Raw genomic sequence first — 20,772 nt, 5'->3', positions numbered from 1 at the left:
AGCCCTCATCAGCCAGGATAGCTTGATTTCAGTGGCATGGAGAGCACGGCACTCACGTCTGAGCATACCCGTCCCACTCGGGGTGACAAATGCAAAAACAACAGTTGATGGACAGAATGCAGAACAATGTCATACATTCACCCCAGTACAGAGATATGGGCCTAAATCCATCGTTTTGTTGCTCCCCATGCCATTCCAGTTTGAAACCAGCCAAAGGCAAAAAAGACTCGACCATGTGCCCCATAGGAAAAGTCCAGCCCGAACTGCCAAGCCAGGTCCTCTCTGGACTGGAAACAAGCATCCTAGGAACGGTTTCGGGCTTTCAGCCCTCATCAGCATGGTAGCTTGATTCCAGTGGCATGGAGAGAACGGGACTAACGTCTGAGCATGCCCGTCCCACTCGTGGAGACAAGTGCAAAAACAACAGTTGACGAACAGAATGCAGAACAATGTCATACATTCACCCCAGTACAGAGATAAGGGCCTGAATCCATCTTTTTTTTCTCACCATGCCATTCCAGTTTGAACCCAGCCATATGCAAATCAGTCTTGACCATGTGCCCCATGGGAACAGTCCAGCCCGAACTGCCAAACCAGATCTTCCATGGACTGGAAATAAGCATCCTAGGAACGGTTTCGGGCTTTCAGCCCTCATCAGCCAGGATAGCTTGATTCCAGTGGCATGGAGAGCACGAGACTCACGTCTGAGCATACCCGTCCAACTCGGGGTGACAAATGCAAAAACAACAGTTGATGGACAGAATGCCGAACAATGTCATACATTCCCCCTAGTACAGAGATCTGGGCCTAAATCTGTCGTATTTTTGCTCACCATGCCATTCCGGTTTGAACCCACCCATATGCAAATCAGACTCGACCCTCTGCCCCATGGGAACAGTCCAGTCCGAACCGCTAAGCAAGGTCATCCCTGGACTGGAAACAAGCATCCTAGGACCGGTGTCGGGCTTTCAGCCCTCATCAGCCAGGATAGCTTGTTTCCAGTGGCATGGGGAGCACGGGACTCACGTTTGAGCATACACGTACCACTCGGGGTGACAAATGCTAAAACAACATTTGATGGACAGAATGCAGAACAATGTCTAACATTCACCCCAGTACAAAGATATGGGCCTAAATCCATCGTTTTTTTGCTCACCATGCCATTCCAGTTTGAACCAAGCCATATGCAAATCAGTCTCGACCCTGTGCCCCATGGGAACAGTCCAGCCCGAACTGCCAAGCCAGGTACTCCCTGGTCAGGAAACAAGCATCCTAGGATGGGTTTCGTTCATCCAGCCATCATCATCCAGGATAGCTTGATTGCAGTGGCATGGCAAGCACGGGACTCACGTCTGAGGCTACCCGTCCCACTCGAATTACAAATGCAAAAGCAACAGTTGATGGACAGAATGCAGAACAATGTCATACATTCACGCCAGTACAGAGATCTGGGCCTAAATCCATCGTTTTTTTATTCACCATGCCATTCCAGTTTTATCCCAGTCGTATGCAAATCAGTCTCGACCCTTTGCCTCATAGGAACAGTCCAGCGGGAACTGCCAAGCCAGGTCCTGCCTGGACTGGAAACAAGCATCCTAGGACCGGTTTCGGGCTTTCAGCCATCATCATCCAGGATAGCTTGATTGCAGTGGCATGGCAAGCACGGGACTCACGTCTGAGGCTACCCGTCCCACTCGGGGGACAAATGTAAAAAAACAGTTGATGGACAGAATGAAGAACAATGTCATACATTCACCCCAGTACAGATATCTGGACCTAAATCCATCTTTTTTTTGCTCACCATACCATTCCAGTTTGAACCCAGCCAAATTCAAATCAGTCTCCAGCATTAGCCCCACGGTAACAGTCCAGCCCGAACTGCCAAGCCATGTCCTCCATGGAATGGAAACAAGCATCCTAGGACCTATTTCGGGCTTTCAGCCCCCATCCGCCAGGATAGCCTGTTTCCAGTGGCATGGAGAGCACGGGACTCACGTTTGAGCATACCCGTCCCACTCGGGGTGACAAATCCTAAAACAACATTTGATGGACAGAACGCAGAACGATGTCTAACATTCACCCAAGTACAAAGATATGGGCCTAAATCCATCGTTTTTTTGCTCACCATGCCATTCCAGTTTGAATCCAGCCATATGCAAATCAGTCTCGACCCTGTGCCCCATGGGAACAGTCCTGCCCGAACTGCCAAGCCATGTCCTCGCTGCACAGGAAACAAGCATCCTAGGACGGTTTTCGGGCTTTCAGCCATCATCAGCCAGGATAGCTTGATTGCAGTGGCATGGCAAGGACGGGACTCACGTCTGACCATACCCGTCCCACTCGGGGGACAAATGCAAAAACAACAGTTGAGGGACAGAATGCAGAACAATGTCATACATTCACCCCAGTAAAGAGAGATGGGACTAAATCCATCGTTTTTTTGCTCCCCATGCCTTTCCAGTTCGAACTGCCATATGCAAATCAGTCTTGACCCTGTGCCCCATGGAAAATGTCCTGCCCGAACTGCCAAGCCAGGTCCTCCCTGGACTAGAAAAAAGCGTCCTACGACCGGTTATAGCCTTTCAGCCCTCATCAGCCAGGATAGCTTGATTCCAGTGGCATGGAGAGCACGGCACTCACGTCTGAGCATACCCGTCCCACTCGGGGTGACAAATGCAAAAACAACAGTTGATGGAAAGAATGCAGAACAATGTCATACATTCACCCCAGTACAGAGATATGGGCCTAAATCCATCGTTTTGTTGCTCCCCATGCCATTCCAGTTTGAAACCAGCCAAAGGCAAATCAGACTCGACCATGTGCCCCATGGGAAAAGTCCAGCCCGAACTGCCAAGCCAGGTCCTCTCTGGACTGGAAACAAGCATCCTAGGAACGGTTTCGGGCTTTCAGCCCTCATCAGCATGGTAGCTTGATTCCAGTGGCATGGAGAGCACGGGACTAACGTTTGAGCATGCCCGTCCCACTCGTGGAGACAAGTGTAAAAACAACAGTTGACGAACAGAATGCAGAACAATGTAATACATTCACCCCAGTACAGAGATAAGGGCCTAAATCCATAGTTTTTTTCTCACCATGCCATTCCAGTCTGAACCCAGCCATATGCAAATCAGTCTTGACCATGTGCCCCATGGGAACAGTCCAGCCCGAACTGCCAAACCAGATCCTCGATGGACTGGAAACAAGCATCCTAGGAACGGTTTTGGGCTTTCAGCCCTCATCAGCCAGGATAGCTTGTTTCCAGTGGCATGGAGAGCACGGGACTCACGTTTGAGCATACACGTCCCACTCGGGGTGACAAATGCTAAAACAACATTTGATGGACAGAATGCAGAACAATGTCTAACATTCACCCCAGTACAAAGATATGGGCCTAAATCCATCGTTTTTTTGCTCACCATGCCATTCCAGTTTGAACCAAGCCATATGCAAATCAGTCTCGACCCTGTGCCCCATGGGAACAGTCCAGCCCGAACTGCCAAGCCAGGTACTCCCTGGTCAGGAAACAAGCATCCTAGGATGGGTTTCGTTCTTTCAGCCATCATCATCCAGGATAGCTTGATTGCAGTGGCATGGCAAGCACGGGACTCACGTCTGAGGCTACCCGTCCCACTCGAATTACAAATGCAAAAGCAACAGTTGATGGACAGAATGCAGAACAATGTCATACATTCACGCCAGTACAGAGATCTGGGCCTAAATCCATCGTTTTTTTGTTCACCATGCCATTCCAGTTTTAACCCAGTCGTATGCAAATCAGTCTCGACCCTTTGCCTCATAGGAACAGTCCAGCGGGAACTGCCAAGCCAGGTCCTGCCTGGACTGGAAACAAGCATCCTAGGACCGGTTTCGGGCTTTCAGCCATCATCATCCAGGATAGCTTGATTGCAGTGGCATGGCAAGCACGGGACTCACGTCTGAGGCTACCCGTCCCACTCGGGGGACAAATGTAAAAAAACAGTTGATGGACAGAATGAAGAACAATGTCATACATTCACCCCAGTACAGATATCTGGACCTAAATCCATCTTTTTTTTGCTCACCATGCCATTCCAGTTTGAACCCAGCCAAATTCAAATCAGTCTCCAGCATTAGCCCCATGGGAACAGTCCAGCCCGAACTGCCAAGCCATGTCCTCCCTGGAATGGAAACAAGCATCCTAGGACCTATTTCGGGCTTTCAGCCCCCATCAGCCAGGATAGCCTGTTTCCAGTGGCATGGAGAGCACGGGACTCACGTTTGAGCATACCCGTCCCACTCGGGGTGACAAATGCAAAAACAACAGCTGATGGACAGAATGCAGAACAATGTCATACATTCAACCCAGTGCAGATATCTGGGCCTAAATCCATCTTTTTTTTGCTCACCATGCCTTTCCAGTTTGAATCCAGCCATATGCAAATCAGTCTCGACCCTGTGCCCCATGGGAACAGTCCTGCCCGAACTGCACAGCCATGTCCTCCCTGCATAGGAAACAAGCATCCTAGGACGGTTTTCGGGCTTTCAGCCATCATCAGCCAGGATAGCTTGATTGCAGTGGCATGGCAAGCACGGGACTCACGTCTGATCATACCCGTCCCACTCGGGGGACAAATGCAAAAACAACAGTTGAGGGACAGAATGCAGAACAATGTCATACATTCACCCCAGTAAAGAGAGATGGGCCTAAATCCATCGTTTTTTTGCTCCCCATGCCTTTCCAGTTCGAACTGAGCCATATGCAAATCAGTCTTGACCCTGTGCCCCATGGAAAATGTCCTGCCCGAACTGCCAAGCCAGGTCCTCCCTGGACTAGAAAAAAGCGTCCTACGACCGGTTATAGCCTTTCAGCCCTCCTCAGCCAGGATAGCTTGATTCCAGTGGCATGGAGAGCACGGCACTCACGTCTGAGCATACCCGTCCCACTCGGGGTGACAAATGCAAAAACAACAGTTGATGGAAAGAATGCAGAACAATGTCATACATTCACCCCAGTACAGAGATAAGGGCCTAAATCCATCTTTTTTTTCTCACCATGCCATTCCAGTTTGAACCCAGCCATATGCAAATCAGTCTTGACCATGTGCCCCATGGGAACAGTCCAGCCCGAACTGCCAAACCAGATCCTCCATGGACTGGAAACAAGCATCCTAGGAACGGTTTCGGGCTTTCAGCCCTCATCAGCCAGGATAGCTTGATTCCAGTGGCATGGAGAGCACGAGACTCACGTCTGAGCATACCCGTCCAACTCGGGGTGACAAATGCAAAAACAACAGTTGATGGACAGAATGCCGAACAATGTCATACATTCCCCCTAGTACAGAGATCTGGGCCTAAATCTGTCGTATTTTTGCTCACCATGCAATTCCTGTTTGAACCCACCCATATGCAAATCAGACTCGACCCTCTGCCCCATGGGAACAGTCCAGTCCGAACCGCTAAGCAAGGTCATCCCTGAACTGGAAACAAGCATCCTTGGACCGGTGTCGGGCTTTCAGCCCTCATCAGCCAGGATAGCTTGTTTCCAGTGGCATGGAGAGCACGGGACTCACGTTTGAGCATACCCGTCCCACTCGGCGTGACAAATGCTAAAACAACATTTGATGGACAGAATGCAGAACAATGTCTAACTTTCACCCCAGTACATTGATAGGGGCCTAAATCCATCGTTTTTTTGCTCACCATGCCATTGCAGTTTGAATCCAGCCATATGCAAATCAGTCTCGACCCTGTGCCCCATGGGAACAGTCCAGCCCGAACTGCCAAGCCAGGTACTCCCTGGTCAGGAAACAAGCATCCTAGGATGGGTTTCGGGCTTTCAGCCATCATCATCCAGGATAGCTTGATTGCAGTGGCATGGCAAGCATGGGACTCACGTCTGAGGCTACCCGTCCCACTCGGGGTTACAAATGCAAAAGCAACAGTTGATGGACAGAATGCAGAACAATGTCATACATTCACGCCAGTACAGAGATCTGGGCCTAAATCCATCTTTTTTTTGTTCACCATGCCATTCCAGTTTTAACCCAGTCGTATGCAAATCAATCTCGACCCTTTGCTTCATGGGAACAGTCCAGCGGGAACTGCCAAGCCAGGTCCTGCCTGGACTGGAAACAAGCATCCTAGGACCGGTTTCGGGCTTTTAGCCATCATCATCCAGGATAGCTTGATTGCAGTGGCATGGCAAGCACGGGACTCACGTCTGAGGCTACCCGTCCCACTCGGGGGACAAATGTAAAAAAACTGTTGATGGACAGAATGCAGAACAATGTCATACATTCACCCCAGTAAAGAGAGATGGGCCTAAATCCATCGTTTTTTTGCTCCCCATGCCTTTCCAGTTCGAACTGAGCCATATGCAAATCAGTCTTGACCCTGTGCCCCATGGAAAATGTCCTGCCCGAACTGCCAAGCCAGGTCCTCCCTGGACTAGAAAAAAGCGTCCTACGACCGGTTATAGCCTTTCAGCCCTCATCAGCCAGGATAGCTTGATTCCAGTGGCATGGAGAGCACGGCACTCACGTCTGAGCATACCCGTCCCACTCGGGGTGACAATCGCAAAAACAACAGTTGATGGAAAGAATGCAGAACAATGTCATATATTCACCCCAGTACAGAGATATAGGCCTAAATCCATCGTTTTGTTGCTCCCCATGCCATTCCAGTTTGAAACCAGCCAAAGGCAAATCAGACTCGACCATGTGCCCCATGGGAAAAGTCCAGACCGAACTGCCAAGCCAGGTCCTCTCTGGACTGGAAACAAGCATCCTAGGAACGCTTTCGGGCTTTCAGCCCTCATCAGCATGGTTGCTTGATTCCAGTGGCAAGGAGAGCACGGGACTAACGTCTGAGCATGCCCGTCCCACTCGTGGAGACATGTGTAAAAACAACAGTTGACGAACAGAATGCAGAACAATGTAATACATTCACCCCAGTACAGAGATAAGGGCCTAAATCCATCTTTTTTTTCTCACCATGCCATTCCAGTTCGAACCCAGCCATATGCAAATCAGTCTTGACCATGTGCCCCATGGGAACAGTCCAGCCCGAACTGCCAAACCAGATCCTCCATGGACTGGAAACAAGCATCCTAGGAACGGTTTCGGGCTTTCAGCCCTCATCAGCCAGGATAGCTTGATTCCAGTGGCATGGAGAGCACGAGACTCACGTCTGAGCATACCCGTCCAACTCGGGGTGACAAATGCAAAAACAACAGTTGATGGACAGAATGCCGAACAATGTCATACATTCCCCCTAGTACAGAGATCTGGGCCTAAATCTGTCGTATTTTTGCTCACCATGCAATTCCTGTTTGAACCCACCCATATGCAAATCAGACTCGACCCTCTGCCCCATGGGAACAGTCCAGTCCGAACCGCTAAGCAAGGTCATCCCTGAACTGGAAACAAGCATCCTTGGACCGGATTTTGGGCTTTCAGCCCTCATCAGCCAGGATAGCTTGTTTCCAGTGGCATGGAGAGCACGGGACTCACGTTTGAGCATACCCGTCCCACTCGGGGTGATAAATCCTAAAACAACATTTGATGGACAGAACGCAGAACAATGTCTAACTTTCACCCCAGTACATTGATAGGGGCCTAAATCCATCGTTTTTTTGCTCACCATGCCATTGCAGTTTGAATCCAGCCATATGCAAATCAGTCTCGACCCTGTGCCCCATGGGAACAGTCCAGCCCGAACTGCCAAGCCAGGTACTCCCTGGTCAGGAAACAAGCATCCTAGGATGGGTTTCGGGCTTTCAGCCATCATCATCCAGGATAGCTTGATTGCAGTGGCATGGCAAGCATGGGACTCACGTCTGAGGCTACCCGTCCCACTCGGGGTTACAAATGCAAAAGCAACAGTTGATGGACAGAATGCAGAACAATGTCATACATTCACGCCAGTACAGAGATCTGGGCCTAAATCCATCTTTTTTTTGTTCACCATGCCATTCCAGTTTTAACCCAGTCGTATGCAAATCAATCTCGACCCTTTGCTTCATGGGAACAGTCCAGCGGGAACTGCCAAGCCAGGTCCTGCCTGGACTGGAAACAAGCATCCTAGGACCGGTTTCGGGCTTTTAGCCATCATCATCCAGGATAGCTTGATTGCAGTGGCATGGCAAGCACGGGACTCACGTCTGAGGCTACCCGTCCCACTCGGGGGACAAATGTAAAAAAACTGTTGATGGACAGAATGAAGAACAATGTCATACATTCACCCCAGTACAGATATCTGGACCTAAATCCATCTTTTTTTTGCTCACCATGCCATTCCAGTTTGAACCCAGCCAAATTCAAATCAGTCTCCAGCATTAGCCCCATGGGAACAGTCCAGCCCGAACTGCCAAGCCATGTCCTCCCTGGAATGGAAACAAGCATCCTAGGACCTATTTCGGGCTTTCAGCCCTAATCAGCCAGGATAGCCTGTTTCCAGTGGCATGGAGAGCACGGGACTCACGTTTGAGCATACCCGTCCCACTCGGGGTGACAAATCCTAAAACAACATTTGATGGACAGAACGCAGAACGATGTCTAACATTCACCCAAGTACAAAGATATGGGCCTAAATCCATCGTTTTTTTGCTCACCATGCCATTCCAGTTTGAATCCAGCCATATGCAAATCAGTCTCGATCCTGTGCCCCATGGGAACAGTCCAGCACCGAACTGCCAAGCCATGTCGTCGCTGCACAGGAAACAAGCATCCTAGGTCGGTTTTGGGCTTTCAGCCATCATCAGCCAGGATAGCTTGATTGCAGTGGAATGGAGAGCACTGGACTCACGTCTGAGCTTACCTGTCCCAATCGGGGGACAAATGCCAAAACAACAGTTGATGGACAGAATGCAGAACAATGTCATACATTCACACCAGTACAGAGATCTGGGCCTAAATCCATTGTTTTTTTGTTCACCATGCCATTCCAGTTTTAACCCAGTCGTATGCAAATCAGTCTCGACCCTTTGCCTCATGGGAACAGTCCAGCGGGAACTGCCAAGCCAGGTCCTGCCTGGACTGGAAACAAGCATCCTAGGACCGGTTTCGGGCTTTCAGCCATCATCATCCAGGATAGCTTGATTGCAGTGGCATGGCAAGCACGGGACTCACGTCTGAGGCTACCCATCCCACTCTGGGGACAAATGTAAAAAAACTGTTGATGGACAGAATGAAGAACAATGTCATACATTCACCCCAGTACAGATATCTGGACCTAAATCCATCTTTTTTTTGCTCCCCATGCCATTCCAGTTTGAACCCAGCCAAATTCAAATCAGTCTCCAGCATTAGCAAAATGGGAACAGTCCAGCCCGAACTGCCAAGCCATGTCCTCCCTGGAATGGAAACAAGCATCCTAGGACCTATTTCGGGCTTTCAGCCCCCATCAGCCAGGATAGCCTGTTTCCAGTGGCATGGAGAGCACGGGACTCATGTTTGAGCATACCCGTCCCACTCGGGGTGACAAATCCTAAAACAACATTTGATGGACAGAACGCAGAACGATGTCTAACATTCACCCAAGTACAAAGATATGGGCCTAAATCCATCGTTTTTTTGCTCACCATGCCATTCCAGTTTGAATCTAGCCATATGCAAATCAGTCTCGACCCTGTGCCCCATGGGAACAGTCCTGCCCGAACTGCCAAGCCATGTCCTCGCTGCACAGGAAACAAGCATCCTAGGACGGTTTTCGGGCTTTCAGCCATCATCAGCCAGGATAGCTTGATTGCAGTGGCATGGCAAGCACGGGACTCACGTCTGACCATACCCGTCCCACTCGGGGGACAAATGCAAAAACAACAGTTGAGGGACAGAATGCAGAACAATGTCATACATTCACCCCAGTAAAGAGAGATGGGCCTAAATCCATCGTTTTTTTGCTCCCCATGCCTTTCCAGTTCGAACTGAGCCATATGCAAATCAGTCTTGACCCTGTGCCCCATGGAAAATATCCTGCCCGAACTGCCAAGCCAGGTCCTCCCTGGACTAGAAAAAAGCGTCCTACGACCGGTTATAGCCTTTCAGCCCTCATCAGCCAGGATAGCTTGATTCCAGTGGCATGGAGAGCACGGCACTCACGTCTGAGCATACCCGTCCCACTCGGGGTGACAAATGCAAAAACAACAGTTGATGGAAAGAATGCAGAACAATGTCATACATTCACCCCAGTACAGAGATATGTTCCTAAATCCATCGTTTTGTTGCTCCCCATGCCATTCCAGTTTGAAACCAGCCAAAGGCAAATCAGACTCGACCATGTGCCCCATGGGAAAAGTCCAGCCCGAACTGCCAAGCCAGGTCCTCTCTGGACTGGAAACAAGCATCCTAGGAACGGTTTCGGGCTTTCAGCCCTCATCAGCATGGTAGCTTGATTCCAGTGGCATGGAGAGCACGGGACTAACGTCTGAGCATGCCCGTCCCACTCGTGGAGACAAGTGCAAAAACAACAGTTGACGAACAGAATGCAGAACAATGTCATACATTCACTCCAGTACAGAGATAAGGGCCTAAATCCATCTTTTTTTTCTCACCATGCCATTCCAGTTTGAACCCATCCATATGCAAATCAGTCTTGACCATGTGCCCCATGGGAACAGTCCAGCCCGAACTGCCAAACCAGATCCTCCATGGACTGGAAACAAGCATCCTAGGAACGGTTTCGGGCTTTCAGCCCTCATCAGCCAGGATAGCTTGATTCCAGTGGCATGGAGAGCACGAGACTCACGTCTGAGCATACCCGTCCAACTCGGGGTGACAAATGCAAAAACAACAGTTGATGGACAGAATGCCGAACAATGTCATACATTCCCCCTAGTACAGAGATCTGGGCCTAAATCTGTCGTATTTTTGCTCACCATGCCATTCCGGTTTGAACCCACCCATATGCAAATCAGACTCGACCCTCTGCCCCATGGGAACAGCCCAGTCCGAACCGCTAAGCAAGGTCATCTCTGGACTGGAAACAAGCATCCTAGGACCGGTGTCGGGCTTTCAGCCCTCACCAGCCAGGATAGCTTGTTTCCAGTGGCATGGAGAGCAAGGGACTCACGTTTGAGCATACACGTCCCACTCGGGGTGACAAATGCTAAAACAACATTTGATGGACAGAATGCAGAACAATGTCTAACATTCACCCCAGTACAAAGATATGGGCCTAAATCCATCGTTTTTTTGCTCACCATGCCATTCCAGTTTGATCCAAGCCATATGCAAATCAGTCTCGACCCTGTGCCCCATGGGAACAGTCCAGCCCGAACTGCCAAGCCAGGTACTCCCTGGTCAGGAAACAAGCATCCTAGGATGGGTTTCGTTCTTTCAGCCATCATCATCCAGGATAGCTTGATTGCAGTGGCATGGCAAGCACGGGACTCACGTCTGAGGCTACCCGTCCCACTCGGGGTTACAAATGCAAAAGCAACAGTTGATGGACAGAATGCAGAACAATGTCATACATTCACCCCAGTACAGAGATCTGGGCCTAAATCCATCTTTTTTTAGTTCACCATGCCATTCCAGTTTTAATCCAGTCGTATGCAAATCAGTCTCGACCCTTTGCCTCATGGGAACAGTCCAGCGGGAACTGCCAAGCCAGGTCCTGCCTGGACTGGAAACAAGCATCCTAGGACCGGTTTCGGGCTTTCAGCCATCATCATCCAGGATAGCTTGATTGCAGTGGCATGGCAAGCACGGGACTCACGTCTGAGGCTACCTGTCCCACTCGGGGGACAAATGTAAAAAAACAGTTGATGGACAGAATGAAGAACAATGTCATACATTCACCCCAGTACAGATATCTGGACCTAAATCCATCTTTTTTTTGCTCACCATGCCATTCCAGTTTGAACCCAGCCAAATTCAAATCAGTCTCCAGCATTAGCCCCATGAGAACAGTCCAGCCCGAACTGCCAAGCCATGTCCTCCCTGGAATGGAAACAAGCATCCTAGGACCTATTTCGGGCTTTCAGCCCCCATCAGCCAGGATAGCCTGTTTCCAGTGGCATGGAGAGCACGGGACTCACGTTTGAGCATACCCGTCCCACTCGGGGTGACAAATCCTAAAACAACATTTGATGGACAGAACGCAGAACGATGTCTAACATTCACCCAAGTACAAAGATATGGGCCTAAATCCATCGTTTTTTTGCTCACCATGCCATTCCAGTTTGAATCCAGCCATATGCAAATCAGTCTCGACCCTGTGCCCCATGGGAACAGTCCTGCCCGAACTGCCAAGCCATGTCCTCGCTGCAAAGGAAACAAGCATCCTAGGACGGTTTTCGGGCTTTCAGCCATCATCAGCCAGGATAGCTTGATTGCAGTGGCATGGCAAGCACGGGACTCACGTCTGACCATACCCGTCCCACTCGGGGGACAAATGCAAAAACAACAGTTGAGGGACAGAATGCAGAACAATGTCATACATTCACCCCAGTAAAGAGAGATGGGCCTAAATCCATCGTTTTTTTGCTCCCCATGCCTTTCCAGTTCGAACTGAGCCATATGCAAATCAGTCTTGACCCTGTGCCCCATGGAAAATGTCCTGCCCGAACTGCCAAGCCAGGTCCTCCCTGGACTAGAAAAAAGCGTCCTACGACCGGTTATAGCCTTTCAGCCCTCATCAGCCAGGATAGCTTGATTCCAGTGGCATGGAGAGCACGGCACTCACGTCTGAGCATACCCGTCCCACTCGGGGTGACAAATGCAAAAACAACAGTTGATGGAAAGAATGCAGAACAATGTCATACATTCGCCCCAGTACAGAGATATGGGCCTAAATCCATCGCTTTGTTGCTCCCCATGCCATTCCAGTTTGAAACCAGCCAAAGGCAAATCAGACTCGACCATGTGCCCCATGGGAAAAGTCCAGCCCGAACTGCCAAGCCAGGTCCTCTCTGGACTGGAAACAAGCATCCTAGGAACGGTTTCGGGATTTCAGCCGTCATCAGCATGGTAGCTTGATTCCAGTGGCATGGAGAGCACGGGACTAACGTCTGAGCATGCCCGTCCCACTCGTGGAGACAAGTGTAAAAACAACAGTTGACAAACAGAATGCAGAACAATGTAATACATTCACCCCAGTACAGAGATAAGGGCCTAAATCCATCTTTTTTTTCTCACCATGCCATTCCAGTTTTAACCCAGCCATATGCAAATCAGTCTTGACCATGTGCCCCATGGGAACAGTCCAGCCCGAACTGCCAAACCAGATCCTCCATGGACTGGAAACAAGCATCCTAGGAACGGTTTCGGGCTTTCAGCCCTCATCAGCCAGGATAGCTTGATTCCAGTGGCATGGAGAGCACGAGACTCACGTCTGAGCATACCCGTCCAACTCGGGGTGACAAATGCAAAAACAACAGTTGATGGACAGAATGCCGAACAATGTCATACATTCCCCCTAGTACAGAGATCTGTGCCTTAATCTGTCGTATTTTTGCTCACCATGCCATTCCGGTTTGAACCCACCCATATGCAAATCAGACTCGACCCTCTGCCCCATGGGAACAGTCCAGTCCGAACCGCTAAGCAAGGTCATCCCTGGACTGGAAACAAGCATCCTCGGACCGGTGTCGGGCTTTCAGCCCTCATCAGCCAGGATAGCTTGTTTCCAGTGGCATGGAGAGCACGGGACTCACGTTTGAGCATACCCGTCCCACTCGGGGTGACAAATCCTAAAACAACATTTAATGGACAGAACGCAGAACGATGTCTAACATTCACCCAAGTACAAAGATATGGGCCTAAATCCATTGTTTTTTTGCTCACCATGCCATTCCAGTTTGAATCCAGCCATATGCAAATCAGTCTCGACCCTGTGCCCCATGGGAACAGTCCTGCCCGAACTGCCAAGCCATGTCCTCGCTGCACAGGAAACAAGCATCCTAGGACGGTTTTGGGCTTTCAGCCATCATCAGCCAGGATAGCTTGATTGCAGTGGAATGGAGAGCACTGGACTCACGTCTGAGCTTACCTGTCCCAATCGGGGGACAAATGCCAAAACAACAGTTGATGGACAGAACGCAGAACAATGTCTAACATTCACCCCAGTACAAAGATATGGGCCTAAATCCATCGTTTATTTGCTCACCATGCCATTCCAGTTTGAATCCAGCCATATGCAAATCAGTCTCGATCCTGTGCCCCATGGGAACAATCCAGCACGAACTGCCAAGCCATGTCCTCCCTGGACTGGAAACATGCATCCTAGGACGGTTTTCGGAATTTCAGCCCTCATCAGCCAGAATAGCTTGATTCCAGTGGCATGGAGAGCACGGGACTCACGTCTGAGCATACCTGTCCCACTCGGGGGACAAATGCAAAAACAACAGCTGATGGACAGAACGCAGAACGATGTCTAACATTCACCCAAGTACAAAGATATGGGCCTAAATCCATCGTTTTTTTGCTCACCATGCCATTCCAGTTTGAATTCAGCCATATGCAAATCAGTCTCGACCCTGTGCCCCATGGGAACAGTCCTGCCCGAACTGCCAAGCCATGTCCTCGCTGCACAGGAAACAAGCATCCTAGGACGGTTTTCGGGCTTTCAGCCATCATCAGCCAGGATAGCTTGATTGCAGTGGCATGGCAAGCACGGGACTCACGTCTGACCATACCCGTCCCACTCGGGGGACAAATGCAAAAACAACAGTTGAGGGACAGAATGCAGAACAATGTCATACATTCACCCCAGTAAAGAGAGATGGGCCTAAATCCATCGTTTTTTTGCTCCCCATGCCTTTCCAGTTCGAACTGAGCCATATGCAAATCAGTCTTGACCCTGTGCCCCATGGAAAATGTCCTGCCCGAACTGCCAAGCCAGGTCCTCCCTGGACTAGAAAAAAGCGTCCTACGACCGGTTATAGCCTTTCAGCCCTCATCAGCCAGGATAGCTTGATTCCAGTGGCATGGAGAGCACGGCACTCACGTCTGACCATACCCGTCCCACTCGGGGGACAAATGCAAAAACAACAGTTGAGGGACAGAATGCAGAACAATGTCATACATTCACCCCAGTAAAGAGAGATGGGCCTAAATCCATCGTTTTTTTGCTCCCCATGCCTTTCCAGTTCGAACTGAGCCATATGCAAATCAGTCTTGACCCTGTGCCCCATGGAAAATATCCTGCCCGAACTGCCAAGCCAGGTCCTCCCTGGACTAGAAAAAAGCGTCCTACGACCGGTTATAGCCTTTCAGCCCTCATCAGCCAGGATAGCTTGATTCCAGTGGCATGGAGAGCACGGCACTCACGTCTGAGCATACCCGTCCCACTCGGGGTGACAAATGCAAAAACAACAGTTGATGGAAAGAATGCAGAACAATGTCATACATTCACCCCAGTACAGAGATATGTTCCTAAATCCATCGTTTTGTTGCTCCCCATGCCATTCCAGTTTGAAACCAGCCAAAGGCAAATCAGACTCGACCATGTGCCCCATGGGAAAAGTCCAGCCCGAACTGCCAAGCCAGGTCCTCTCTGGACTGGAAACAAGCATCCTAGGAACGCTTTCGGGCTTTCAGCCCTCATCAGCATGGTAGCTTGATTCCAGTGGCATGGAGAGCACGGGACTAACGTCAGAGCATGCCCGTCCCACTCGTGGAGACAAGTGTAAAAACAACAGTTGACGAACAGAATGCAGAACAATGTAATACATTCACCCCAGTACAGAGATAAGGGCCTAAATCCATCTTTTTTTTCTCACCATGCCATTCCAGTTTGAACCCAGCCATATGCAAATCAGTCTTGACCATGTGCCCCATGGGAACAGTCCAGCCCGAACTGCCAAACCAGATCCTCCATGGACTGGAAACAAGCATCCTAGGAACGGTTTCGGGCTTTCAGCCCTCATCAGCCAGGATAGCTTGATTCCAGTGGCATGGAGAGCACGGGACTCACGTCTGAGCATACCCGTCCAACTCGGGGTGACAAATGCAAAAACAACAGTTGATGGACAGAATGCCGAACAATGTCATACATTCCCCCTAGTACAGAGATCTGGGCCTAAATCTGTCGTATTTTTGCTCACCATGCCATTCCGGTTTGAACCCACCCATATGCTAATCAGACTCGACCCTCTGCCCCATGGGAACAGTCCAGTCCGAACCGCTAAGCAAGGTCATCCCTGGACTGGAAACAAGCATCCTCGGACCGGTGTCGGGCTTTCAGCCCTCATCAGCCAGGATAGCTTGTTTCCAGTGGCATGGAGAGCACGGGACTCACGTTTGAGCATACACGTCCCACTCGGCGTGACAAATGCTAAAACAACATTTGATGGACAGAATGCAGAACAATGTCTAACATTCACCCCAGTACAAAGATATGGGCCTAAATCCATAGTTTTTTTGCTCACCATGCCATTGCAGTTTGAACCCAGCCATATGCAAATCAGTCTCGACCCTGTGCCCCATGGGAACAGTCCAGCCCGAACTGCCAAGCCAGGTATTCCCTGGTCAGGAAACAAGCATCCTAGGATGGGTTTCGGGCTTTCAGCCATCATCATCCAGGATAGCTTGATTGCAGTGGCATGGCAAGCACGGGACTCACTTCTGAGGCTACCCGTCCCACTCGGGGTTACAAATGCAAAAGCAACAGTTGATGGACAGAATGCAGAACAATGTCATACATTCACGCCAGTACAGAGATCTGGGCCTAAATCCATCTTTTTTTTGTTCACCATGCCATTCCAGTTTTAACCCAGTCGTATGCAAATCAGTCTCGACCCTTTGCCTCATGGGAACAGTCCAGCGGGAACTGCCAAGCCAGGTCCTGCGTGGACTGGAAACAAGCATCCTAGAACCGGTTTGGGGCTTTCAGCCATCATCATCCAGGATAGCTTGATTGCAGTGGCATGGCAAGCACGGGACTCACGTCTGAGGCTACCCGTCCCACTCGGGGGACAAATGTAAAAAAACAGTTGATGGACAGAATGAAGAACAATGTCATACATTCACCCCAGTACAGATATCTGGACCTAAATCCATCTTTTTTTTGCTCACCATGCCATTCCAGTTTGAACCCAGCCAAATTCAAATCAGTCTCCAGCATTAGCCCCATGGGAACAGTCCAGCCCGAACTGCCAAGCCATGTCCTCCCTGGAATGGAAACAAGCATCCTAGGGCCTATTTCGGGCTTTCAGCCCCCATCAGCCAGGATAGCCTGTTTCTAGTGGCATGGAGAGCACGGGACTCACGTTTGAGCATACCCGTCCCACTCGGGGTGACAAATCCTAAAACAACATTTGATGGACAGAACGCAGAACGATGTCTAACATTCACCCAAGTACAAAGATATGGGCCTAAATCCATCGTTTTTTTGCTCACCATGCCATTCCAGTTTGAATCCAGCCATATGCAAATCAGTCTCGACCCTGTGCCCCATGGGAACAGTCCTGCCCGAACTGCCAAGCCATGTCCTCGCTGCACAGGAAACAAGCATCCTAGGACGGTTTTCGGGCTTTCAGCCATCATCAGCCAGGATAGCTTGATTGCAGTGGCATGGCAAGCACGGGACTCACGTCTGACCATACCCGTCCCACTCGGGGGACAAATGCAAAAACAACAGTTGAGGGACAGAATGCAGAACAATGTCATACATTCCCCCTAGTACAGAGATCTGGGCCTAAATCTGTCGTATTTTTGTTAACCATGCCATTCCGGTTTGAACCCACCCATATGCAAATCAGACTCGACCCTCTGCCCCATGGGAACAGTCCAGTCCGAACCGCTAAGCAAGGTAATCCCTGGACTGGAAACAAGCATCCTAGGACCGGTGTCGGGCTTTCAGCCCTCATCAGCCAGGATAGCTTGTTTCCAGTGGCATGGAGAGCACGGGACTCACGTTTGAGCATACACGTCCCACTCGGGGTGACAAATGCTAAAACAACATTTGATGGACAGAATGCAGAACAATGTCTAACATTCACCCCTGTACAAAGATATGGGCCTAAATCCATCGTTTTTTTGCTCACCATGCCATTCCAGTTTGATCCAAGCCATATGCAAATCAGTCTCGACCCTGTGCCCCATGGGAACAGTCCAGCCCGAACTGCCAAGCCAGGTACTCCCTGGTCAGGAAACAAGCATCCTAGGATGGGTTTCGTTCTTTCAGCCATCATCATCCAGGATAGCTTGATTGCAGTGGCATGGCAAGCACGGGACTCACGTCTGAGGCTACCCGTCCCACTCGGGGTTACAAATGCAAAAGCAACAGTTGATGGACAGAATGCAGAACAATGTCATACATTCACGCCAGTACAGAGATCTGGGCCTAAATCCATCTTTTTTTTGTTCACCATGCCATTCCAGTTTTAACCCAGTCGTATGCAAATCAGTCTCGACCCTTTGCCTCATGGGAACAGTCCAGCGGGAACTGCCAAGCCAGGTCCTGCCTGGACTGGAAACAAGCATCCTAGGACCGGTTTCGAGCTTTCAGCCATCATCATCCAGGATAGCTTGATTGCAGTGGCATGGCAAGCACGGGACTCACGTCTGAGGCTACCTGTCCCACTCGGGGGACAAATGTAAAAAAACAGTTGATGGACAGAATGAAGAACAATGTCATACATTCACCCCAGTACAGATATCTGGACCTAAATCCATCTTTTTTTTGCTCACCATGCCATTCCAGTTTGAACCCAGCCAAATTCAAATCAGTCTCCAGCATTAGCCCCATGAGAACAGTCCAGCCCGAACTGCCAAGCCATGTCCTCCCTGGAATGGAAAGAAGCATCCTAGGACCTATTTCGGGCTTTCAGCCCCCATCAGCCAGGATAGCCTGTTTCCAGTGGCATGGAGAGCACGGGACTCACGTTTGAGCATACCCGTCCCACTCGGGGTGACAAATCCTAAAACAACATTTGATGGACAGAACGCAGAACGATGTCTAACATTCACCCAAGTACAAAGATATGGGCCTAAATCCATCGTTTTTTTGCTCACCATGCCATTCCAGTTTGAATCCAGCCATATGCAAATCAGTCTCGACCCTGTGCCCCATGGGAACAGTCCTGCCCGAACTGCCAAGCCATGTCCTCGCTGCACAGGAAACAAGCATCCTAGGACGGTTTTCGGGCTTTCAGCCATCATCAGCCAGGATAGCTTGATTGCAGTGGCATGGCAAGCACGGGACTCACGTCTGACCATACCCGTCCCACTCGGGGGACAAAAGCAAAAACAACAGTTGAGGGACAGAATGCAGAACAATGTCATACATTCACCCCAGTAAAGAGAGATGGGCCTAAATCCATCGTTTTTTTGCTCCCCATGCCTTTCCAGTTCGAACTGAGCCATATGCAAATCAGTCTTGACCCTGTGCCCCATGAAAAATGTCCTGCCCGAACTGCCAAGCCAGGTCCTCCCTGGACTAGAAAAAAGCGTCCTACGACCGGTTATAGCCTTTCAGCCCTCATCAGCCAGGATAGCTTGATTCCAGTGGCATGGAGAGCACGGCACTCACGTCTGAGCATACCCGTCCCACTCGGGGTGACAAATGCAAAAACAACAGTTGATGGAAAGAATGCAGAACAATGTCATACATTCACCCCAGTACAGAGATATGGGCCTAAATCCATCGTTTTGTTGCTCCCCATGCCATTCCAGTTTGAAACCAGCCAAAGGCAAATCAGACTCGACCATGTGCCCCATGGGAAAAGTCCAGCCCGAACTGCCAAGCCAGGTCCTCTCTGGACTGGAAACAAGCATCCTAGGAACGCTTTCGGGCTTTCAGCCCTCATCAGCATGGTAGCTTGATTCCAGTGGCATGGAGAGCACGGGACTAACGTCAGAGCATGCCCGTCCCACTCGTGGAGACAAGTGTAAAAACAACAGTTGACGAACAGAATGCAGAACAATGTAATACATTCACCCCAGTACAGAGATAAGGGCCTAAATCCATCTTTTTTTTCTCACCATGCCATTCCAGTTTGAACCCAGCCATATGCAAATCAGTCTTGACCATGTGCCCCATGGGAACAGTCCAGCCCGAACTGCCAAACCAGATCCTCCATGGACTGGAAACAAGCATCCTAGGAACGGTTTCGGGCTTTCAGCCCTCATCAGCCAGGATAGCTTGATTACAGTGGCATGGAGAGCACGAGACTCACGTCTGAGCATACCCGTCCAACTCGGGGTGACAAATGCAAAAACAACAGTTGATGGACAGAATGCCGAACAATGTCATACATTCCCCCTAGTACAGAGATCTGGGCCTAAATCTGTCGTATTTTTGCTCACCATGCCATTCCGGTTTGAACCCACCCATATGCAAATCAGACTCGACCCTCTGCCCCATGGGAACAGTCCAGTCCGAACCGCTAAGCAAGGTCATCCCTGGACTGGAAACAAGCATCCTCGGACCGGTGTCGGGCTTTCAGCCCTCATCAGCCAGGATAGCTTGTTTCCAGTGGCATGGAGAGCACGGGACTCACGTTTGAGCATACACGTCCCACTCGGCGTGACAAATGCTAAAACAACATTTGATGGACAGAATGCAGAACAATGTCTAACATTCACCCCAGTACAAAGATATGGGCCTAAATCCATAGTTTTTTTGCTCACCATGCCATTGCAGTTTGAACCCAGCCATATGCAAATCAGTCTCGACCCTGTGCCCCATGGGAACAGTCCAGCCCGAACTGCCAAGCCAGGTACTCCCTGGTCAGGAAACAAGCATCCTAGGATGGGTTTCGGGCTTTCAGCCATCATCATCCAGGATAGCTTGATTGCAGTGGCATGGCAAGCACGGGACTCACATCTGAGGCTACCCGTCCCACTCGGG

Source organism: Lissotriton helveticus, chromosome 4_1, assembly GCF_964261635.1.
Source record: "Lissotriton helveticus chromosome 4_1, aLisHel1.1, whole genome shotgun sequence".
NCBI classification, from domain to species: Eukaryota; Metazoa; Chordata; class Amphibia; order Caudata; family Salamandridae; genus Lissotriton; species Lissotriton helveticus.
This window is presented reverse-complemented; position numbering follows the sequence as displayed.